This window comes from Lonchura striata, chromosome Z (assembly GCF_050655825.1).
Source record: "Lonchura striata isolate lonStrDom1 chromosome Z, ASM5065582v1, whole genome shotgun sequence".
In the NCBI taxonomy this organism is placed as follows: Eukaryota; Metazoa; Chordata; class Aves; order Passeriformes; family Estrildidae; genus Lonchura; species Lonchura striata.
The window spans coordinates 61928128-61950755 of record NC_140740.1 but is presented as its reverse complement, the minus strand read 5'-3'; the positions used below and the strand labels follow the sequence as shown (position 1 = coordinate 61950755).

Sequence of the window (22628 nt, the reverse complement as noted above, 5' to 3'; positions counted from 1 at the left end):
ATGTACAGTAGGAAAGGGCCTTGGGGTACTGGTTAACAGGAACTGAACATGAGCCACCACATGCCCAGGTGGCCAAGAAGACCAATGGTACCCTGGCCGGTATCAGCAATAGTGTGGCTAGCAGGGCTGTGGGAGGGATTGTCCTTCTGTACTGGTGAAACCATACCCCAAACCCTGTTTTCAGTTCTAAGCCCCTCTGGCAAAAAAAACCAAAACATTGAGGTGCTGGAGCATGTCCAGAGAAAGGAAATGAAGCTAGTGAAGGGTCTAGAGAACAAATCTGATGAGGAATGCCTGGGGGAACTGTTGCTGTTCAGCCTGGAAATAAGGATGCGCAGGATGCTCAGGTCTCAAGTTGCACCAACAGAGGTTTAGATTAGCTGTTTGGAGGAATTTCTTTGCTGAAACGATGGTCAGGCTGACCATCCAAAGGTCTGGAACAAGAATGCAACAAATAAATGGCGCAATCACCATCCTTGGAAATTTTCAAAATTCATGTGGATTTGGGAGGCATGGTTTAGTAGTGAACATGATGGTGTTAGGTAAACAGTTGATCTTCAGAAATTTTCTATGGCTTTTTCTAAAATCCTTTCTGATGACTTAATGTCCCCTTTTCAAGCAGAGTTGCCAGTATTATTCTCTATGCATGGTAAAGACCTCATACCATGGCTGTATTCTATATGGTAATTGTCTATACATATAGGAAGACTCTCGTAGATGTATGGCCTGAAAAGCTCATGTTTATTTGATTATTTGTAGTAAGCCATTCCAGTGTAATGCAATATATCATACAATCTCTCATCTAGTAATCACAGTCTTTTCTTTGTACATTGCATGACCTTGCATTTGGCAATGTTCAGTCTTATGGTGATCAAATGAGCCAGCTTCACTATATGAATCAGATCAGCCTGGTTTATAACTGACCTATGACCATTGTAACTTATCTCTCCACCAGTTTTTGTATTATCTGCACATTTTACAAGGAATGGTTCCATATTTTACTCCAGTTCATTTACAAAGGTATTGAAGATCAATGGGGCGAGGACAGATTCCTGAATATCTGAACTAGAAGCAACCTCAACAGGAAGATGAGTCTTCATTTATGGGTTACATTTTGTGGTCTATTGGTTAGCCAAATTTTAATCCTTTTAATACAGGTATTATTGTATTTTGTGATTGCATTGATTTTGTGAGTGCTTTTTTTCCGCCTCCCCCATTACACTGAGGAGCCAATTCAAACATCACACAGAAGTCTATTCCTCAGCACATTAACAGTATTGACTGATAGGTTTTTAACAAGACAATTTTTAAAAAATCAGATAATTAGAAAGTTAGTACGAAAACATATACCATGTTTCTCATACTTACTTAAGATGTCTGCTTGTAGATTTTTTAAATTAGTTTTCTTCCAGCTCTTTTGTGGTTGCTCTTTTTGTTTCTGATCCAGTGACCACTGAAACAAAATGTATAGCTGACAGGCCTCTTTCTGAAACACTACAACCATTCTTATTAATTATGCAAAAGTTCTTATCTCTACTCTTTGCATTCCATATCAATACACCCACACATTTACTCTGAATCAATATCAGTAATAAATAAATAAACCCCCAAATTATTAAGCTGGTGGAGCACAAGTGGGAAGAAAACATTTTCTATATTTTTGAGAAATCTATCTTTTGACTTTTAATGTGTAGCTTTTATAGAACACAAAATATTCTTGTTAATGCAAGCTACTAAAAGAGTCATGTTCTTAGGTGGCAAACAACATACCTAACATCTTCGGTAGTCTTGTATAGCTTTTGCTCCATCAGTCTTCCCTAAGTACAAATTCTAAATGTTTTCCACTACACTGTGATTTCTATATTGCAGCTGAGCAGCAATATAGCAGCTATAAAAGTGAATACAACATAAATGAGATCCTGTTCAATTCCATAATTCAGAGATATTGTTAGAGTGCTTAACTTTTTAAATGTTATAACAATCTAACTTTTTAAACTTCTTATGATTTTTCAAATTTTAAAATAAACATTAAGAAACTCAAAACTCTAACATAAGCCAAAATAATTTTTGTATGATACATCAATCTGTTTTTTTTTCTGAATGTGGGAAAAAAATTTACCGAACACTTGCACCTTCTAGTCCTCGTGAGTAATCTTCTCTTGCTTTTTCTTGTATTATGCTTCTTCCACTCTTGCATGCCACTGTGTTTTGATAGATTTTTATGAATTACATTCATTTTCTATGTCAATTGTTTGCTTTTGTCAGTTTTCTGGCTTGTCCTCAGTATTTTTGAGATCCCACTGAATATCTGCAAAAAGAAGTTAAAGAACTCATTCAGAGTATATAAAATAAATACATATGCTTTTACAAGAAGAGAGCCTTAATCTTGATTCAGTCTTTTTGTGCAGTTAGTTAAGAATGTTGAAAATAAGGTATTTCCATGAAGAACGGCAGTTTAATTCTACTTTGGCTCTCTTCATTGTTGTCTTGGGATGCAGAATTCATATATATTTACATAAAATGGAAGACAAGCAAGTAAATGTTTTTATTTTTATTATGAACAGATAATAGTAACATAGCTGCTATTTTCTACTGCTTTCTAGAGCAAACTTTTTCATTAAATGTTTCAAGCAGATTACAGACAGCTAGAGACACTTGCATGTGAATACAAAAATTGGAGCAGCTTAACATATTTGCTTTTAAAAAACATTAAATATTTTAGGCATGATGGCTGGCATATACGTGCTATTTTTTGTGCACAAACAGGAAGAAAGAAGAGTTTGTTATATTTTATATGTCGATATTGAAATATTTATAAGAAGTATTGTAAGGACTTGGAGGATTTAAAGGAGTGGATTTTCATTTTTCTTTCTAATGCTGGTTCTTATCACATTCATTACATGTGAGATAACTCCACATATTGTGCAGAAATTCACTTTTCATTTTTGTTTATGAACAGCAAGTTATGATTTCAAAGGGCAATTTAATGCTTTTGCTAAAAAGTAGATAGTTAACTAATTTGAATCTATGGAAAAACACAGAATTACTCCTTGTAAGACCTTTGCATTTACAGTAATGTCATAATATGAAGTTACAGCATTAAATTCACATTGGAGAAATTGAATATAATTCTGTCTGCGTAACAGCTCTGAATTATATCAGTTCTGAACTATGTTTTCTAATGTGCCTCAGTGTATTTTATTTGGGGAATGAGTTATTAGTCCAAAAATTGGCTTGGGATTTTTCAGAAATCTAGTAAAAAATCCTGACTAAAAATGTCACCGTGTTTAATTTAATATAAGAAGATTTGGTTCTTTTAAAAGTTAGGCTCATGAGAAAGGTAGGTACAAGCTTTACCATTCAATGACCTTTTTTACCATTGAATGACCTATTCCTCTGTTGGCCTATTAAGTAATTGGCAAGGATGGTTTTCTGGAAATCAGAAAACATTTGAAACCTATCTCAGCCTGTACCAGGGAATGGCTTTGAATCAAAGTTTTTTCTGTCTCAGGAGGCTATTGCATATCTGGGTACTTGATATTTGGTGCAGGTTTATTGCAGGTGTTTCGCTGGAAGAAAAAGCACTTTAACTGTAGTCAGCTGAGTACATGGAACTGAGGAGATACAGTGGTACAGCTTCCAGATTGATGTTGATGTTGTTGAGATTTAACTTATTCTGTGATAGGATTCTCTCAGCATGTCCTTTTGAGTCTGTATTGCGACATTCTGATGCCTACATCTAAGTCACAAAACTATTTCCAATGTTCCTCTCTGTAGTTGTAAAGAGCAACGTCTCAAATGGGTTTTGATAAACACAAGGCAATGATGTTACCATAGTGTTCTACAAACATTTTTCAAGTTGCTGTGAAATGGAGTATCACTGAAAATTCAGTAATGATTTTTCTATTCTCTCTAGCCTTGGTGGAAAAGGTAGGCTGTGAACACTGCAGTGTGTTTGTCTCTATCTCTGTCTACAACAAATTTCTATGCCATACACATCAGATTTCAAAGCAAACATGAATTTGAAAAAAGAACCCCTCAAGTGTATACTTGTAAGTACACTTTAATCAATTTAGGTATACATACCTAGTGTTGATGAATCTGAAATACAACGGGAAAACACTTATTTCACACTTTATCTCCAAAGTCCTGGATCGTTTATACTCAGATTACCAAAATTCAATGAAAGTTCAGTTCTCAGGTTTGTCCATGAGCCAAATTAATGACTCCTTACTTTACTTACTACTTGTATATCTTATTATCCAGCTGGTTTATGACAGGTTAAAATAGTCAATATTCTCTATGTAGGCATTTCAGCTGCAGACAGATTACAATGACTTTAACACAATGTATGATCTTTACAAACAAACATAAAAAAAGAATTAGACCACTATTCTATCAGCTAGTTTAGAATTGTTCAAAGAAAGGAAAGTTGGAAATGGGTAGAAATCCTCCACATGTGAACTAAATAAATAACTGAAGCCTTTGAAATGTGATATATACTGGGAATACTGGCTGCCTAGGGTTTTGCAAGCTGTTCCAAAAGGCAGTCATCTATTCAGTATTTTTGTCACAGGCTGACAACAACTGGAGTTGTTAAGTGTCTGCTTTAGTGAGCAACTTGCCACTTTGCCTGCTAATTATTTTAATAATATACTACTGTTTTAAATATTTTAGATTGTTTCTAATTTAGAAAGTGAGTACAATTAAATAATTAATGAAGCATTATAAGTGAAAAATCCAAGAGATATTGAAATAGCATTCCACTGCCCAAACAGGGGAATATCCTCTTCTTATTGAAGAAGATATTTTCAGGTTTGAATGTCAACATCATGTCACCAATTTTGTTTTTCTTTCAAATACTTTAGTATATTAAAACCAAAAGGATGAAAATAATTGAAGTCATTACAAAGGATTACAGTAGGGGAGTCTAGAAAGTACATTGGAAATATGTTAGAAATTTCCAAGAAATCATATATTTTAATTTTGAAATTACACTAATTATGAAAATATGTTAGTGAATCTAGAATAAAATTTTGAGTTAGGAGAGTGAACAAGAAACAATTCATTATTACCTGAAATGCCTATTAGTCCTTCCTTTTGAATTTGTCTGGGAATACTTCCGTCAGAAATAGCAGAATTAGGTCCTGAAGGTCAGAACTGAAATGCATGTGTGTATGATATTATAGTAGAAAAACTCCTTCTGAAGGATGAGCAGTATGCCAGTGATGCAATAGCCATAGACAATTTCAAATTATTTAATGATTGAGATACTGGTTCTAGATTCAAAATTAAATCAGTTTGAAATTGAAATACATTTTTCACCAGAATCAAAGCTAGGCCAGGCTATTGAATACTGGCAAGCTTCCAGCAAACCTTCCCATTTCCTTATATTAGCCCTCTGTAGATAATCTTATTAAATGGTAAGTCAGGTGATTTTTTTCCTAAGTTCTATTGATTAAGGGAGTATGCACTACTGTATATAACCCAGAAGCCTTGGTTATGAAGATTTAAGTCTGAAAATTATAGAAGCTCTACTTTTATTTAGATACAATTAATACAAAGATGAATTTATGGCTACTTAATATATATATATTAATAATGTAGCATTGTGAATACCTTACTGAAAAGAATTAGCCTTTGGCAAGAAGATTATTTTAGTCCATGAGTCTTAATGCCTCAGAATTCAATAGTAAGTTAACAGGTCTGGTTAAAGTGATATAAAAACTGTAACATTTCTACTTCTACTTCCTCAATCAGTGTGGAAAGAAATTCTCATTCTTATTTTGAAAATCTTATATTGTGACTACACTTGTGTAGAAAAAGGAGCTTCATGGCACTTTGTAATATATTTGTGTTTCTGTACATGAGAGTATAATTATGGCTACAACAGCACAATGCTTCAGTGACTACCTTAATAATTTTAATTACAAAAAATTTTTCTTGAAACATTGAATGAAAAACATGTATGTTACTAACTAGGTAGTGTTCAACATGGAAAAGAACATCAAAACATGTCTAACACTGATTTTGAGAGAACCTGTCATAGTCTCAAACTTTAGCAGCTGTTGACATACCAAAGTACATATTGTCTTCATCATAGCAAAAGCAAATTCTTTATCTCTGGTAAATTATCTTAGTAATTTTGGACTCCTTGGAACAATGACAGTTTCAAATAACCAGGAATCTATCTTGGACTTCCAAGCTAAAAGACAGCATTCTAGAAGCTACTGGCATGTTGAAAAGTCATCCACAGAACCCACATATCAGAGAGAAATTATTATTTTGTTCAATCCTTAATGGACTCCATCAGGAGTACTGCAACCAAATATAAAAGAAATGTTGAAAAACTGGAGAGTATAAAGGAGGACAACCAAGATGGTTAGGAAGTTGAAGAACAAAACATAAAAGAGGCTCAGGATGTTAAGTACATGTAGATCCAAGAGGAGAAAGCTAAGGGTATTAATTCATCATCATCAACTAAAATAAGAAAGTTAAGGCAAAAACAGAGGCAGGTCTCCAGCAGAAGGTCAAAAGACAATGGACTTGCAGCAAGAGAAATTCCAGCCAATGATACAGGAAATATCCTCACAATAATGGTGGTAACACAGTGGGACAGGCTGCCAAAAGAACATGCAAAATCTCTGTCTTTGCACATATTCATCACTCTCCTGGACAAGGTCTTGAGTAAATTAATCTAAATTTAAGATGACTGCTCTGAGAAGGGAATTAAACTAGAAGATTTCTAGAAGTCCTTTCAAGTCAAAGTTATTCTGGGTTGCTACAATTCTATTATTTTTGATCTTCAGTTAGAATTTGTAAAGTAGTTTTGCTGTATTAGTGGAACATGAGTTACAGAAGCTAATTTCTGCAAGCTTAATTTTACATTTTGAAAAAAAATCAAGAGACAGTATGCTGAAATATGCAGCAAAATGTTTCTATTTGCTTTCTAAATTTTGATTGAGCAACACTGTGGTAGATGCTGTATTGTTGTCAAAAATCAGCAGAAAAAAGATAGAATAGAATGAAGGAAAGAAGAATATAATTCACTTTTTTTGGCAAAAGTAATCCCGAGGTCTCTTTGGTAAACTTCAATGTTGGAAAAGAATTCTTAAAGAACAAAGTGGAAACTGATTTACACTTGGAACACACAAACCAGAAATACTCTTGGTTTTTATCATTCAAAGATGAATAACTATTTTTTCTATCATGGTGGGTGCCTGTTAAAGGAGAAGACTTTCTAAAGAATGAGATGAAGACAGGGTTTCTTACATTTGGGAGATGTCCAAATTAACTGAACTAGCTTCAGTGAATTTACCCTGGATTTGTAAGGGCGTAATTAAGGACAGAATTTGATTCTTTGTGTTTTGTATTAGTCAATAAATCTACATTTTCATTTTAAGTCTGGAAGTGAGAAAAACTTTTGAAAATAATGTCAAACTAGTACATAGCAGCTAGCACCAAACCACCAGCTTAACCACAAAGATCTTTCTCAGGTTTCACAGGAGAAATACTACTTCTCCTTTACAGTTCATATATAAGACATGCAACACTGTACAACAGGAGCAATGGAGATCAAATCAGGTTTACTCAGAAGTCAGATAAGATTTTAAAGGGAAAGGTGCACATTTATGGACATATGCAAAATCTTGAGAAAGCAATTCTTTCAAGAATACAGTAACATTTTAGCCAGAGTTAATTTTAGCCAGATGTTAATTAGGAGTCTTTGGTCTGGTTTCCACAGCAACTCTGTGGAAACAATTTAATGGTGTTATCAAAGATTGAGGGATGTATGCCATTGCTAAATGAAATATAATCCTGTTTGTCTAAAAATATTATTCAAAAATGGTTAATAGTTCATACCAAAAATGTCCGTTTCTGGAGTGAATATCTTGTCCCTGAGGAATGAAGAACCTTTCTTCTGTTAAGTCTCTTTGCATATATTTCAGGGTTGAACCTCAAATATTTTATAGAGAAAACTGAAGAAAAAAAAAAAAAGAAGAAAAAAAAGGTGTCTTTTTTCTTCACTTGAGAATATGATTGTGTTACCTCAGTGCCAAATTCTGGGTCTAGTGCTGAAGGTTTTCTTTACAGAAAGGAACAACTCTTTTTTCTATCCAGTTCCCAGGACAGAAGACCTAAAAGACAATGTCTCCTAGTATTTCCTTACCTTTCCAACCTGACTACCTTCTTCCTGAAGAGACACCAGAGAAGCCTGTGATCTCCAGTAACAGGATAGCTGACACACGGCCCTCAGAGAAAATGAATTGCTAAAGATGAAACCTCTCAAAGTTGAAAAGCCTTATCCCTGCTTTGCAATACATTTTCTGAAGTTCTTAAGCACTATTGATGCCAGGCATGAAGAGAAAAATGAGGGTTGTTTTATCCCTTTCTAACTCAGCTTTTATGAGTGGAAGTTAGCCAGGGAGACCACTAAGTGATAAAACTATCACTTTTAATCCTGACACAGCTCCCATTTTACCATTATCTCACCTCAGGGAAGAACAGATCTCTGGGTTATTTCCAGGAAGACCTCCACTCTTGAGATATGAATAAATTTCAACTGGCATGGAGTCTGATCCAGACCACAAAACTGCAGCCAAGCTCCTTGTTCACTGAGTTCTAAACTCAGTACTTGGCCAGGGATATTGGAATGAAAACCTGCAGAGCAAAGTGTTTTACAAAGTTATACAGACCCACACAGCTGAAGTTCAACCACAGCTCTATGGTCCAGTGTTCTGGATAGGAAGTGGGACTGTAGGTTGAAGCCAAACTCAAACTGGCAACCAGAAGGACATGGATCTAGGAAAATAATGTGTTTTTCAACTCGAAGAGAAGAAAAATATTGAACCTTTAAAATAACTTATTGAAATTAAAGGTGTTAAATTCCTCCAATACCATGTAGAAGAGAAGTGAAAAAAAATAGGAAGTGTTCCAGATTAATTTCCTTCAGGAAGTGTATCAGGAAAAAACACAGATTCTTTAGGGAACAGAAAAAGGAACATATTTACAAAGGAAACTATTCTTTGAAGAGCCTGAGGAACATCAACATGAAACGAGAAACCTATAAAAGTTGAGTGGAATTAGTCTGTAAAGCATATCAAATTGGATATGCAAAAATATGTCCCTTCATTTTGGTTTTCCTGACTCTTCATAGCCCAAAACAAAATTAATGTTTTAGTTCAGTTTTCTGTAAAAAAATGCAACACTAAATCAGCTTCAAACACAAATCATAAAGCTTAAGGAGTAAATGGTCAGAAATAAGAGACCATGCATGTCTGTTGTCTGAAATAAATCAGAGTTTTGTCACTCTGAATCTCTAGCTGCCTCTCCACAGGTGTATAAGCTGATGATCCAGCTCCCAAGAACACTCTAATAGCTAGTGTTCATTCATGAAGGAGAATCTAATTTTAAGAGGTTTCTTTTATACCCTAAACACTTTGTAGACTCTTCAGACTCAAATTTGCTAATACTCAGAGGCTTTCTTAATGATTCCAAATAAAAAGGCAATTTAGATTCTTCTTTATTTCTAATGATTGGCTGCCCCCACCTTCTCTAAAATGCTAACAGCAGGCAGCTGTCATCACCTGTGTCTGTGGCAATCAATGCTTCCTGGCAGCTACTCTTGAGTACAGTTAAATCATGACCAAATCTTAATTCAACTTAATAAATAATTTTTTTGGTCAGCATGGCAGCAGTTTCAAATTCTTAAAGATTTCCTAAAGTTTTTTCAGTGCAATGAAACTTTTACTTCATACAAACACCCTACTTAATACTCAGAGTTAATACAGTAACAAAACTGAGATACTTGCAAGTAGTTAATTTTTCAACAGACCAAAACAATGGCCTCTTGGTAATATCATTAAAACTGGGACTTGATAATACCATTAAAACTATCTGGGCCCATCCATCCAGGTAATTTTTAACACAGTAACAAGAACATCTGTCCATACCATGGGCTGCCAACTTTTCTGTGAGAATTCTGTGGCAAGCTCTTTTGAAGGCTTCACTGAAATCCAGGTAGACAGAAATCACAGCCTTTCCCTCATCCAATGTGGCCATAAAATGAAATAAGTTCGGTCAGGCAGGACCTGCCTTTCCTAAAAGAAAATGAAAGGAAGGCCCTGCTGGCTGGGCCTGATCCCCTGGTTTTCCAGTATGTGCCATGTCATCACACTTAAGAAAATATACTCCATAACCTTCCAAGGAACACCAAGGTCAGGCTGACAGGCCTGTAGTGGCCTGGACCTGCTTCTGACACTTCTTATATGTGGGCATCACAGTGGCCAACCTCCACGCATCTGGGACTTCTCCAGCTAACCAAGGCTGATGATAAGTAATGGAGAATACCTTGGTGAGCCCCTCTGCCAGCTCCATCAGCACCCTTGGGTGTATTTTATCCAGCCATGATTGTCATGATTGTCAAAGTGGCAGGTCACTATCTGCCTCCTCCTGGATTCTGCTCCCAGTTCCTCTTACCCAGGTCAGGGAGCTGAGTATAACTAGTCTTTCTGCTAAAGACTGAGACAAAGGCATTGAGTACCTCACCCTCGTCCTCATCCTTGGTGACACTATTCCACACAATGTCCAGTAGAGAATCAGGATTTTCCTTGCCCCTTCTTTCATTGTTAATATACTTATGAAAACACCTTTTGTTTTTATTATTAATAACAATACATTTTATTATTTTTCACAGTGATTGCCACATTGAGTTCTACCTGAACTTTTGCCTTTCCAATTTTCTCTATATGATCTACCGACATCACTGTACTCTTCTTGGTATGTCTGCCCCCTCTTCCAGAGGTCATAAACTCTATTTTTTCCTTGAGATGCAACAAAAGCTCCCTATTCAGCCATTTGGCTCTTCTTCCATGCTGGTTTGTTTGTAAGCACATAAGGAATAGCCTGCTCCTTCATGTTTAGTATTTCCTTCTTAAAGTGTGTGCAGTCTTCCTGGTCCCCTTTGTTTTTGAGGACTGCTTCCTTAGGGACTTTCTGAATCATTCATTTTAACACATCAAATTCCACCCTCCACAAGTCCGTCAGGAGTTGCTGACCCCTTCTCTATTTCACCAAGAACTGAAAACCTAGTTCATGCTCACTGTGTCCTAAATGGTCTTTGACCACCACATCTCCCAAAAGCTGTTCTCTGTTCATAAGCAGCAGATCCAGGTGGGAGCAGCCCTAGTGGCTCAATTACCAGCTGTGTCAGGATGTTATCTTCCACACGCTGACAGGCCTGGGGGAAACACAAGCATGTCACCAACTTGTCTCCTTTGTCAAGCAACTGTTTTTTTAGAGGTCTTAGTGAAAACCAAACCTTTTTTTAAAGATAAGAAATTACTGAGTTGAAAGTATGCGGCAGACTCCTTCAAACTTGCATGTATAGGGACACCATCATCACCACCAAATCTTCCTGCACTTCCCAGGGATGAAACTAAGAGTAGGATCATATTTCTTTTCATAGTGAACTAGACACCAAGGATCCTTACAACAACCTTACTAGTCACCAAGGATCCTTACAACAAGAGGAAACAAAGCACCTAGGTTTTCCCTTGTCACCACTCACAAAAATGCCAGATGCTTACAAATCCCTAATATATATCATAGAAACCGTTGTGCTGAGTAATGACAATGACATCAGAGATATGACATTAAAGACAATTTTGGGGAGATGACTGCACTTAAAATAATTTCTTTGCTCCCTTTGTACTTATGTTGGAAAAGATCTCTGAGATCATTGAGTCCTTCTATGTCAACTAGACCATAGCACTAAGTTCCTTGCCCAGCTTTTTTTTTGCAAATCTCCAGCAACTGTGATTCCACCACCCTGTTGGGCAGTCCGTTCCAATATTTAGCAACCTCTCCATGAAGAAATTACTCCTGATGCCCAACCTGAATGTCCTCTAGCTCAACTTGAGTCTGTGCCCTCTTGTCCTATCACTAGCTGCCCAAATGGGGTATTTTTGAAATGTAGTTCTGGATTCTCATTTGTTCTCATTTGAAACAAAATGTGTTTTGTTTCAAATGAGAACAAAACACAAAATGAGATGTGTTCTCATTTGAAACAAAATATCTGAAAGTATGTGATCCTGCTAGTGATCCTTTGTCTTATCTTTATTTTATGTTATTGTAGCTACTAAGAAATTGCCTTAATTTTGAAGAATTCTATATCTATATTCTATAGATTCTCAGATCATGCAAGTTGATGTGCAAAATTTTCAACCAAGAGTGAAGTATCAAAGCTGCATCTCCGTATAGGAAAACCAGGTGATTTTGTACTTTTAATTCCTTTCAAGTACTTTTGATAGGATTGGATTAAGAAATACTTTGGAGAAGAACATGGGGTACTGAATTTTAAAAATAACGAATAATAAAAATATGAAAATAGGAAAAAAAAGGAAAATAAAAAACAATTTTTCCAAAAGAGATTTTATGGCATTTGGTGCTGCTAATAATTTTTGTAGAAAGATTATATTTTCATGTGTGTTTAATCCTATGCCAAGGCAGCTGCTGGTGCAGTAGCTATCTGAAACAAATTAGAGGGCAGTTAAAGTGAGATTTTCCACAATCAAGAACAAAGCGGGACCAGTTAGTATGAGGACAGCTTGTTCTTGTTGCTAATGTGTTTAAAATCTTGCTGCACATAATTTAAAACAGCTTTTGAGTGTGGATGGCGGCTCTGGTTTCCGAGGTCTAGTGCTAAATCAAAACCAAATGGAAAGAGCTGAAATAGAAAATGACAAATTATACATTGACATCTCCTGCTCTGGCTAAAGAGAAGGGCTTTTTTTTTTCATCTTTGATATTGATTTAGAAGTTAATTTCCCTCAATATTAAAATATTTAATGAATGACAGCTGGTTGAAATCTAAAGCTTGCGGCCAGCTATTTGCTGAAGGAAAGCTCTCAATAATTATGGTGGCAGATATAACACACTTACAAATTATTTAAAGATGCATTACCTTTACTATTAAAAAAGTAAATGTTATGAAGATTCAGTGCCTTTTTCCCTTTTGCCTTTGACCTGTATTCAAAAGCTTTATCCAATGTAACTTTTTATTTCACCACAAGCTGAAATACATTGGCTGATCTCCTAGGAATCCAAACAATGATCAGGCACAAAAAAAAACCTGTCATTTGAAAATTAAATTTTATTTTGCAAATTATACCAAGAGAAAAGAATACAAACAATCATTTTTTCTTGCTTTTTTCTTAGTATCTCATAAGTACCATGTAGTATGTGAGAAATACATACTACAAGAAAAGAAATCTAAATTTTTAAATGTCAAAGGAAAAGCACTGCTGATTTAAGCTAGACCTGGAGCTCTTTGAATTTCAGTGGAAATAACAGCTAGATAATGTAAATATAAATAAAAGTCAGCGTGATTAAAATAATTACAATACTAGAAAAAAAAGTGTTGAAAAATTTCATGAATCTTTAACTTCAGTAAGAAAGTAGCATTTGTATGATAATTGCTTTTCAGTGGTCCTTACCTGGTATATGTGTGTTTGATAGATTTGGTAGGAAAATATTAGTGTTGAATACTATCTTTCCTTGTGATTTCTGGAAAAAAACCCAAAAGTGCTCTATGAGCCTCAATTTTATTAAAAGTTAATTGACCTTTTCTAAGACTATCTGTAATTTGGTTTGAATTTTAGAGAAATATATAGTAAAAGTGAAGAATTTTTTAATTTGGGTTTTTTTATAAAAGTCCAAGTCAGATGTGTTTTGTCATCAAGAACTCAACTAAAAATATTAGAGACCAATGCTAATACTATTAGACCTATCTATTCCCCAAATAAACATTGAGGTCACTCTGGTTTTATATAATGTAATTATCAGCCTGTCCGTAGATGCATGAATGAAACACTGACTAATTTTTCTTCACTACTTGGAGTCAAATATGGTCTCCCAACTGCATTGTGCAGCAAACATAAGATTGCGACAAAACCAGAGGAAACTGTTCACCCAATCTAACCTTATTCTGCAGTACTTCCATCTCCTTGAATCAGAACTGAGCATCTGGGCATGACAGAATATGGAATCAAAAAAGTGAGCCTTGGAGAAAGAGGAAGCAGGTGAGGGAGTAAAAAGAGACAAAGCAATAATGAATAACCAAATATAAAGTTTTAGGGGAGAAATACACAAGAAAAGAAAAGCTACATACAGACATTTCATACGATTAAAAAAAGAACACGAAAAAAGCATGTGAGGCTAGATTACTCACACAAGCACTGAAGTTATTTTCAACAACAGAGATTGCAACAATTTTAAAATTAGCAAGAGAATTTAAGCTCCTGAACTCATAAGAGAGAATTTTCAATGTAAACCTAACAATTTCTATTTTGTTGCCTTCATCTCTATTTGCAAGATTACCATTGAGAATACTCTTTTTTACATGATATTTCCTTATATTCAAATCTTCATTTCTAGTGCTAAGTTTTGCATGTGTTTAAAGGACAAACATAGTTTTGCACATATTTAAAGGACAGTCATATTTCTGCACATTTAAACATATGCCCTCTATGGAATTAATTTTTCAAGCATGCTACTTTTATTTTTTTGTAGTATGGTCATGCATCCATTTGGTACAGACTGTATCACATTTTTATTTTAAAGGACATATGGACACTTCCTCTGCTTCTCGCCTACTTCTAAAGCCTTGCAGTCAAACCCTCTAGTACAAGATTAATTCCTACATGACTGTGGTCATGCACATGTAATATATTGTTCCATTATCACTAAAAGTGATTTTTAAAAGCAAAGAAAATAAACAGAAGAAAATAAAGGAAACAAATATCCTGTTGCAATACTTGTAAAAGAGGTATATATATTTTTTTTTTTTTGTTAGTATTTTCATTAGTTGAAAGATGCCTATACTTCAAAAGATGTTGCACAGTGAAAAGAGGAAATGCTATACTAGAATGTATTCCCCAATATCACAGGACATGAGAAGAACACTTGTTAGGATTGTCATATTTGCATTCAGGTTAGAAAAAAAACATACATTCAATATAAAAATTTTTCAAATATTGACATTCAATTCTATGGCTGTTGATATAGGACAAAGATTGTTGACAGTATATTCTCAACAAAATCTTGTATAATGCAGACTTGCATGAAAGCTGAACAGGGCTGTTTTAGTTAATAGGTCCAACAAATTAATAAATAATCATGAAGCAAGTGATGCTTTAGGGAGCAATATTACAGGGGCAGATAGTCTCTGTCTTATAACAATATAAATTTGTTCTTGCATAGTTTTGAAGAAATGGACCAATGCATCAATTGATATAAATTGAGAGAATTACAATGAGAATTTAGGTCTAGTGTACCCATGAGACTATGGAAACAGCACTCTTACTCAGAATTATTTAGAAACTGCCAAAATATTTTAAGTCTGTCCTACTAGTGATAAAACCTAGTTTACTTCTAGAGAGTAGGCCTACACTATTCTAAAAGAAAAAAGGAATTGCTGGGGGGGTTAGTTAGATTATACTTCAATACTTCCACAAATATTTAACCTGGACATTAAGATCACAGGTATATCAGCTTATTGGAATTATTGAGAGGACCATTTCAGTTAATAGGGATTTTTCTTATGCTTCCCTTCCCCCTATTGCTGTTGAAGTTCATAACAGCAAACAAGGTTAAGCTCAAACTCTGAAATAAGAAAAATGCCATAAAACACATTATGAGGTATATTGCCAAATATATACTTGATCCTTTTTCTTTGAAGTTGATATCATTACAGAGTGGATAAAACTGTCATATTTTAGTTTAGACTTTATTTTTTAGACTATCAGATTGAAACTTACTAGTTAAGTAAAATAAATCACACACATATTTATTTCATTTCCAGGTAAAGTTTGCTTTCATTTTTAATGTCAATTGCAGAGCTACATGCAGCCATGAACAGTTTTTATTCTAGATACAATTTGCATAAATGACTCAATAGAAATGCCTAAAGATATGCAAAATCCTTTTTCTCTTGTTATTCCAACTCCAACATCTTCATCAACAACATCAAGTTACTGCCAAATTAATGTTCAGTGTCTTGAAAATGTGGATAGATAGTTCTTTCCCAGACTAATTTAGAAAGTCTGCACCACCAGATACACAAAAAATATTTCCATTTTGATTACTAAATTTTACAATGTTTTTGATGATATGCCTCACAAGCTGTTCACAAATCTGTTTCTGTATGGTTTTTGCTACATTGATTAATGGAGTAGGCCAAGTTCCCTCATATATAGCAAAGTATTGCTATCATAGGAGAAATATCACCTCACTCTCGACTACTTAGAATCACTAGAAAAAAATCATAAAGTAAACTCTATATCTAAATGTTTTGTGGCCAGACTGAGAAAGAAAAATGCAAAATCTTGAAACTATCCTTTACAAAGATGAAAATAAGACAGTGCTTCAAGTGAAGATGCAGTTCCAAAGAAATGCACAGGATTATTCAAGTGCTGAACCTAAGCCTGGTTATCTTGCTGAATGCAGACTTGAATACTGATGGGAGATCTGCCCAAGAAGAATAAGATTAGATGAAAAACTCTACCACACCTATGCCTGTTAACATCTTACTGCTTATTAACTTCCTAGCAGATGAAGGAACCTCTATTTCTGCCTACTTCTCTGTCACTATGCTGCTGCTTGTTTTGTCCCCTGTATTTGAGAAGATTCAGTTTTCATTGTGGTTCAAACCCAAATTTTTCATGGATTTAAAAATATTCCTCTTGAGAGTAACCTCATGGACAGCTTACGAAGAGCAGTGTGAAGAAAGAGACATGTAGGAGTTTAGTTACTGATTTAAAGCATAATTATTTAATGTTGAAAAAATACAACCTCTAGGTGATCTCTAAAGGGACTACTTTTTTTTAAAATATGAGTGAAGTTGTTACTGTAAAACTTTTGCTATAGTGGAAGGGCAGAGGCTTGTGAAAGTTTCATAAGATGAATGTCAGGGCACTACTACAACATAGTAGACACTGCTAATCTCAGTATTTTCAGACAAGAAATTTAAAACAAGTTCCCTTGTCTAAAACTTCTTACTACTAGTTAGGTTAAAAATGGCACCAGATCAGCTGAGGATATTCTCTTTATAGGTCTGTACCATGAGAGTATTCTACATTTCTTGGAAAAACCATAAGTCAAATGGGTGCAGCTCCTCAAGTGCCTCTAAAATGTTACATTCTCGCTTCTAAAAATAATACAAATATAGTGAATATAGTGACTATTTTTGTTGCCTGGGCATCTCTAGAGAGACATACATATGACTGAAAAGTGACCCTACTAAGTATGTCATACTTAAAATACAGTTACTGGAAATTGGTATTCACTTTTTTATGAATAACATTTTTTCAAGTTTAATAATGGGGAAGAATAATATAGTATTTCTGATGGCAAGAAATTGTTTTTCCTCCTACTTCACCCCACCCCCATCCCCAGCACACCTGGAATCTTTTGAGGGTGAAGGAAGAAAAGGACTCTTAAAATAACAGCTTTTTAAACTTTTGACACGTCTAACAAAAAGGAAACGTAAAAATTCCATTTAATGCTACTGCCTGCTGCTTAACTAGAGTCATAAGGTCATTCTGTAACACACTTCTTTTGTGCACATCTGTGTAATGGTGAAAAAGAGAAAGCTGCCAATTCTCTAACTGGGTATTAAGTTTTTTTTCTTTTCTGTCCCACCATTTACTTCCTACCTCCCAACCCTAAACCCACAGCCCAGATTTTCAGCATCATTGCTTTCAAAGTCTTCTTAGAAACATTCTTGAACATGTAAATAGATTTTTTTTTTCTTATTGTCTCATATGTTCTTTGCCTAAAGATAATATTACTGCATTCTAAGACAGAGTTCATAAAATACTGATGACTAAAATGTCACCATAAAACACCTGGTAAAATAGTGTTTTTTAAATATGATAACATTTTTTGTTCATATTATACTGATTTGCATAGTATGTGCAACTTGCATACACTTTATATTTGGGCTATTATCAAAATAATTATACTTGTCTTCATTTCCTTTTTGTCCTCAAATACAAAATATGTTGAACAAGAAATTTGAACTATAACACTTTGGAAAGATTTCAAGTTTATTTACACTTCCCTTTTTTATTTTGATTATCTCATTAATTTAAAATGCTCATGCAAACACTTTGATTAAATTCAATTATTTCAGTAAGAATGGCATTGTGTAGGTGGAATCACAGTTACAAAACCCTACTATATTATTAATATATTTACAACTTCTCCTTCCTAGGGAAAAAACCTTCCAAACCTGCTGTATCATCTCTTTTGCACTCTTTCCCCAGATACACCTATGAAGTTTAAACTAAAGAGGCAAATATCTTGTTGATAAAATCAGTCAAAACATGTTTTGCTGGGTTTTATGCAAAACCACTCCAAAAAAGATCTACATTATTTTAGAAAACAAAGTATTGCCTGCATATGGTGAGCAATCCAACCTCTCTTACCGCTTCTGTGAGCACTATTTTGTATTAATGAACAATTGTGAATTGTGGTATAACACAATGCTGCCCAAGTGAGATTTTTTCCAGAGATGTTTAATTGGACATGTTTTGTCTGAACATAAAAAAACCACATTTTTGATCAGTCATTTTGCAGGTAGAGTTTTGTAAGTGGCTGATAGGATATCATTATATGAAAGACACAATAAAAATTCTGTATTAAGAACAGGTCCCAGTTCACAAAATTAGACTTTATAATATCTGCTTTCTGTTATGTACTGTTGTATTCTTTAGCTGAGAATTATATAGATCACAAATATGTAGTTAACCATTTCCTCAAAAGAATGGTCTGGCACACTAACTGAGGTCACAGAGTTTGAACAGGGTCTTGTCTTAGAGGGAAAAAAAAAACCCAGGTTTTTGCATCAAACCTTAGATAAGGAAAATAAACAAGGAGAACCAATACATACCAGTCAGAGCCAAATCACCTTCTTCCTGAAGAAAATATTAATGACACTTTTCAATCATTATGATAACTCTAGCATGACCTTTTATGTATTTCCCCTGTGTATTGTCTTGCTGCTGGAGCTTTTCTTATGCCTCCTCTTCATGAAAACCATCTGGATGCTTTTCAAAGAGCAGAATGAAGACAGAACCATTTCAGTGCAGAGTGAAGATGTGGTTCAGGCACCAGTATGAGATTCAGTGCATTCTACTGCATGCTACTTTCACAGTAAATTGTCTGTTTCTATGATAATGTTGTTGCCTTACAGAAAATCACATGCTTTCAATTAAGTCCCTGCACAGTAAACACAAATATGGCTCTACTCAGCCCATGAATAGAAATCTTTTTTTTTTTGTTTGTTTTTAAGAAGACATCATGCCATCTGCTAAAGTAAAATAATGTTTTGCAACAAGATTTTAGAGCACTTAAAAAGACATCACAGGTGCCTGTCCTTTTTAAAATGTAAATCTTCATTGAAGTACCCTTGTCAAGTAATGCCAAATCATCTATCTTATTCTTTACATAACTTTAATGTTTAAAATATAGTTCCAGTCTTCAATTAATGCTTTTTCTAATGTCAAGTGCCAGCAAAATAGTACAACATACACTGAGACTTTACAAAAGACATAAGAGATACAATAATTGCACAAAAATAAATTGGTAAACATATTACAAATTAACAAATTTCTTCTCTAATAAGAAATATTTAGACCCACTCTTCATGTCTCCTTTTATTCTAGTTACTAAACTTTGAAAGAAGACATTAACCTAATTAGAAATCTCCAAATCCTTTTATTAAAAACAGCTTGCCTGTAAAACCAAGATTTGCTTGACATTTTCTTTATCCCAGTTCTTTCATTCTGTATAATAAAGGTTTTCTGATGCCATTCAGCAGCATCCTGAATTGAGTTCTACGTTTTTGTTTTAAATTAACATTACAGTGCTGTTCAGCACCACCAGGGTTTGAAGTTGCAACATCTGTGGCAGTTGCAATTTTTCATGGATGACAATAAGGAATCACAATATATTCTTGGCCTTCACACTTGTTTTTCAGTCACTTAAGACTGAAGCTGCACTGAAAATTAATTCTTCGCAACACACTATGAGGGCAAGAGAACTACTTGTAAAATTAGTCAAAGTGTGGTGAAAACTTCCTGGTATTAGCATGTGTGGGAGCCAATACATATGGCTAGAGCTTAGTCTGATGTTTAATGAGACCACCTCACAGAGAAAGATCTAGCCCTACTAGTCTGGTACTTACCCTACTAGATTTTAGTGATAAAAACAGTTACACAAGAAGGGCATCCAGGAAAAATTAAGTGAATACCAAAGAAACACAGTAACTTGGCTGAAAGGAGATGGAACCAGAATGAAAGTTCTCCCTAATGTCCTGATTACAAATCTAAGAGCTGGATCATGTCAATGTCCTCACTGATTTTCGTATGTTAGGAGGAGGCCTCACTATTCCAATGTACCAGATTTCCACACTGGAAGCATTTTACTGGGAATTTTGTCCTATGGAGGTGTTGCTCAAAAGCCAGAAGAGAAGACTACAACCTGATGCTGACTGTGTGCATACAGTACACTGGATTGAGGATTTTCTTTTAACCACCAGTCCTGGTAGGCACCATCATATCTGAAAGAAAGCTACAAAGAGTGTTCTTGAAAAGAACAGGTTCTGTATTTTTTCCATGTACTCTACCAGCCTCTCTTCCCACTCTCCCAGAAATAAATGTGTGGTCTCAAGGTTAACAGAGTGCTTGAAAGGGACATTTTTAAAGTATCATTTCAGTGTAAGAAGAGAATTGATTTTCATTGAATAGATACTGTCTCCTTGAGGCGATAGTTCAGCAAAAATGTACTAAATGTACATTTCTATTGCTAATAGCTTGTACAATGGCCTTTCTTAATTTTTTTTTATCATGCAACCTGGAATTCTTGTCTGTACACACACTTTTCAGATTTTTCAAAGAGTGAGAACTGGAAGGTCAAGCTGACACTTGGTAAAGGCTATATAGGTATGTATTTATTGTCCTAGTCTAACAAATATCAAATGGAGATTTTACACAGCATATTTAAAATGTGTACAACCACCCAAACCTGCAGATAAAAACATTTAATACTCTTGGAAGAAAATTTCATACCACCAGGATTATAATGAGTGCAAACTGATCCTGTGATAGAATAGTCCATCTCAGATGGCTCTTGCAATACTGGCTTCATTGTCATTGTAATTAAGACTACAGAGGAGGATTCAGGGAGATAAGCACCATATTCATTTTTTACAAATAGCTTGATAAAATTTTGGTCATTGTGTGATCTTTGACTAAGTCAGGGGTGGAAAATTACAGCTTGTTTTATAAAAATCACTGTTGGTGGATGAGACCAAAGTATTTTAGAATAGCTTGATAAAGTTTTGGTCATTGTGTGATCTTTGACTAAGTCAGGGGTGGAAAATTATAGCTTGTTTTAAAAAAAATCACTGCTGGTGGATGAGACCAAAGTATTTTAGAAGGATATCAATTAACAATGGTCCAGAAGACCTGAGGTATTCAGGTTTTTTCTTATTTATCTACATGACTGTTACCTGACTATGAATATAGCTCCTTGATTGAACTCCTTGTAACATCTTCCAGAGAGGCAGTAGTAGGTTGCCGCCATGTCCACTCCGGCCTATTGCTCAGAAACTTCCCAGCTTGCCCTGGCACGGCAAAGAGCGGGAGCCACCTTCCCGTTCCCTGGGCGGCTAGGAGGACAGCTTTGGGTTGGGCCCATAGCCATAGGAGAGACCTGGACAAAGCTAAGACACAGGAAGGAGCTGACTCCTGTTGGGTCTCAGTCCAGGTGTATTGAGGGACTCCGAGGAGCTGCCCAACCCAGGGATGAACACCCAGCAGAAGCCCTGAACTGAGCAGTGTGGCAGCGTTCAAACGGGGCTGGAAACGAGGGAGCAGTCTTCTCACAGACCAACAGGGTGACTGAGGGGAGTGGGAACAGGGAAAAGGGCAGGAACGGGCACCAGTGGGGGAAGTCGAAGGGAGGGGACCCCACTGTCCAACCTATCACTCGACGTGCCCGGTGGAACATTCTGGAAGGAGGGGAAGGGCTGTCGAGTGACAGGCAGACCGTGGGGTGGGGCTAGGGGAATGATTCCGCAGGTTTGGGTGGTAAGGGGTGGAGGGAGGAAAGAACTGACATTGGAGTGGGAGGAGGCAAGGGAGGGCAGGAACACTTACATGGGGGTGCAGGACCAAGCCACCTAATGAAACAGAGCAACTTAGATAACAGAACACAGCAGAAAATGACATATAAATTGTAGTGCCATAAGTTATTAGAACCCTGCACTGTGCACCGGAGTGCAGCATGAGCACACCCATAAAACCACACTGTAGTTACAGCATCTGCTGTGATAATCTTTTGAGAGGTGGAATGATTGTGCTGCTATTCACTCCAAAGTCTCCCTCAACGATAGCAGTTTGATTTTGCTTGTGGCTGGTATGACTGTTAGACTCATGCTGGTAAAGTCAATTTGACTCTGTGAGACATCCCATTCCTAAGTGTCTGATCTCCCCTGGTCCTAGTAACATTACCATCATTCAGTATTTATTCACACCACATATTCACAGCTAACAAGCAACAAA

At 35.5% G+C, this 22628-nt stretch overlaps 1 long non-coding RNA gene across 1 annotated transcript in view; it reads right to left on the bottom strand.

Annotated features, from left to right (window-relative positions):
- The window catches only part of LOC146763863 (uncharacterized), a 154170-nt gene that overhangs the window by 13071 nt on the left and 118471 nt on the right, over nucleotides 1-22628 (bottom strand). Inside the window, exons 2-3 of the long non-coding RNA XR_014951607.1 lie at nucleotides 2120-2308; nucleotides 1369-1453 (exon numbers count right to left, since the gene is read on the bottom strand). This is a non-coding gene — a long non-coding RNA (uncharacterized LOC146763863). The remainder of the gene's footprint in view (nucleotides 1-1368; nucleotides 1454-2119; nucleotides 2309-22628) is intronic.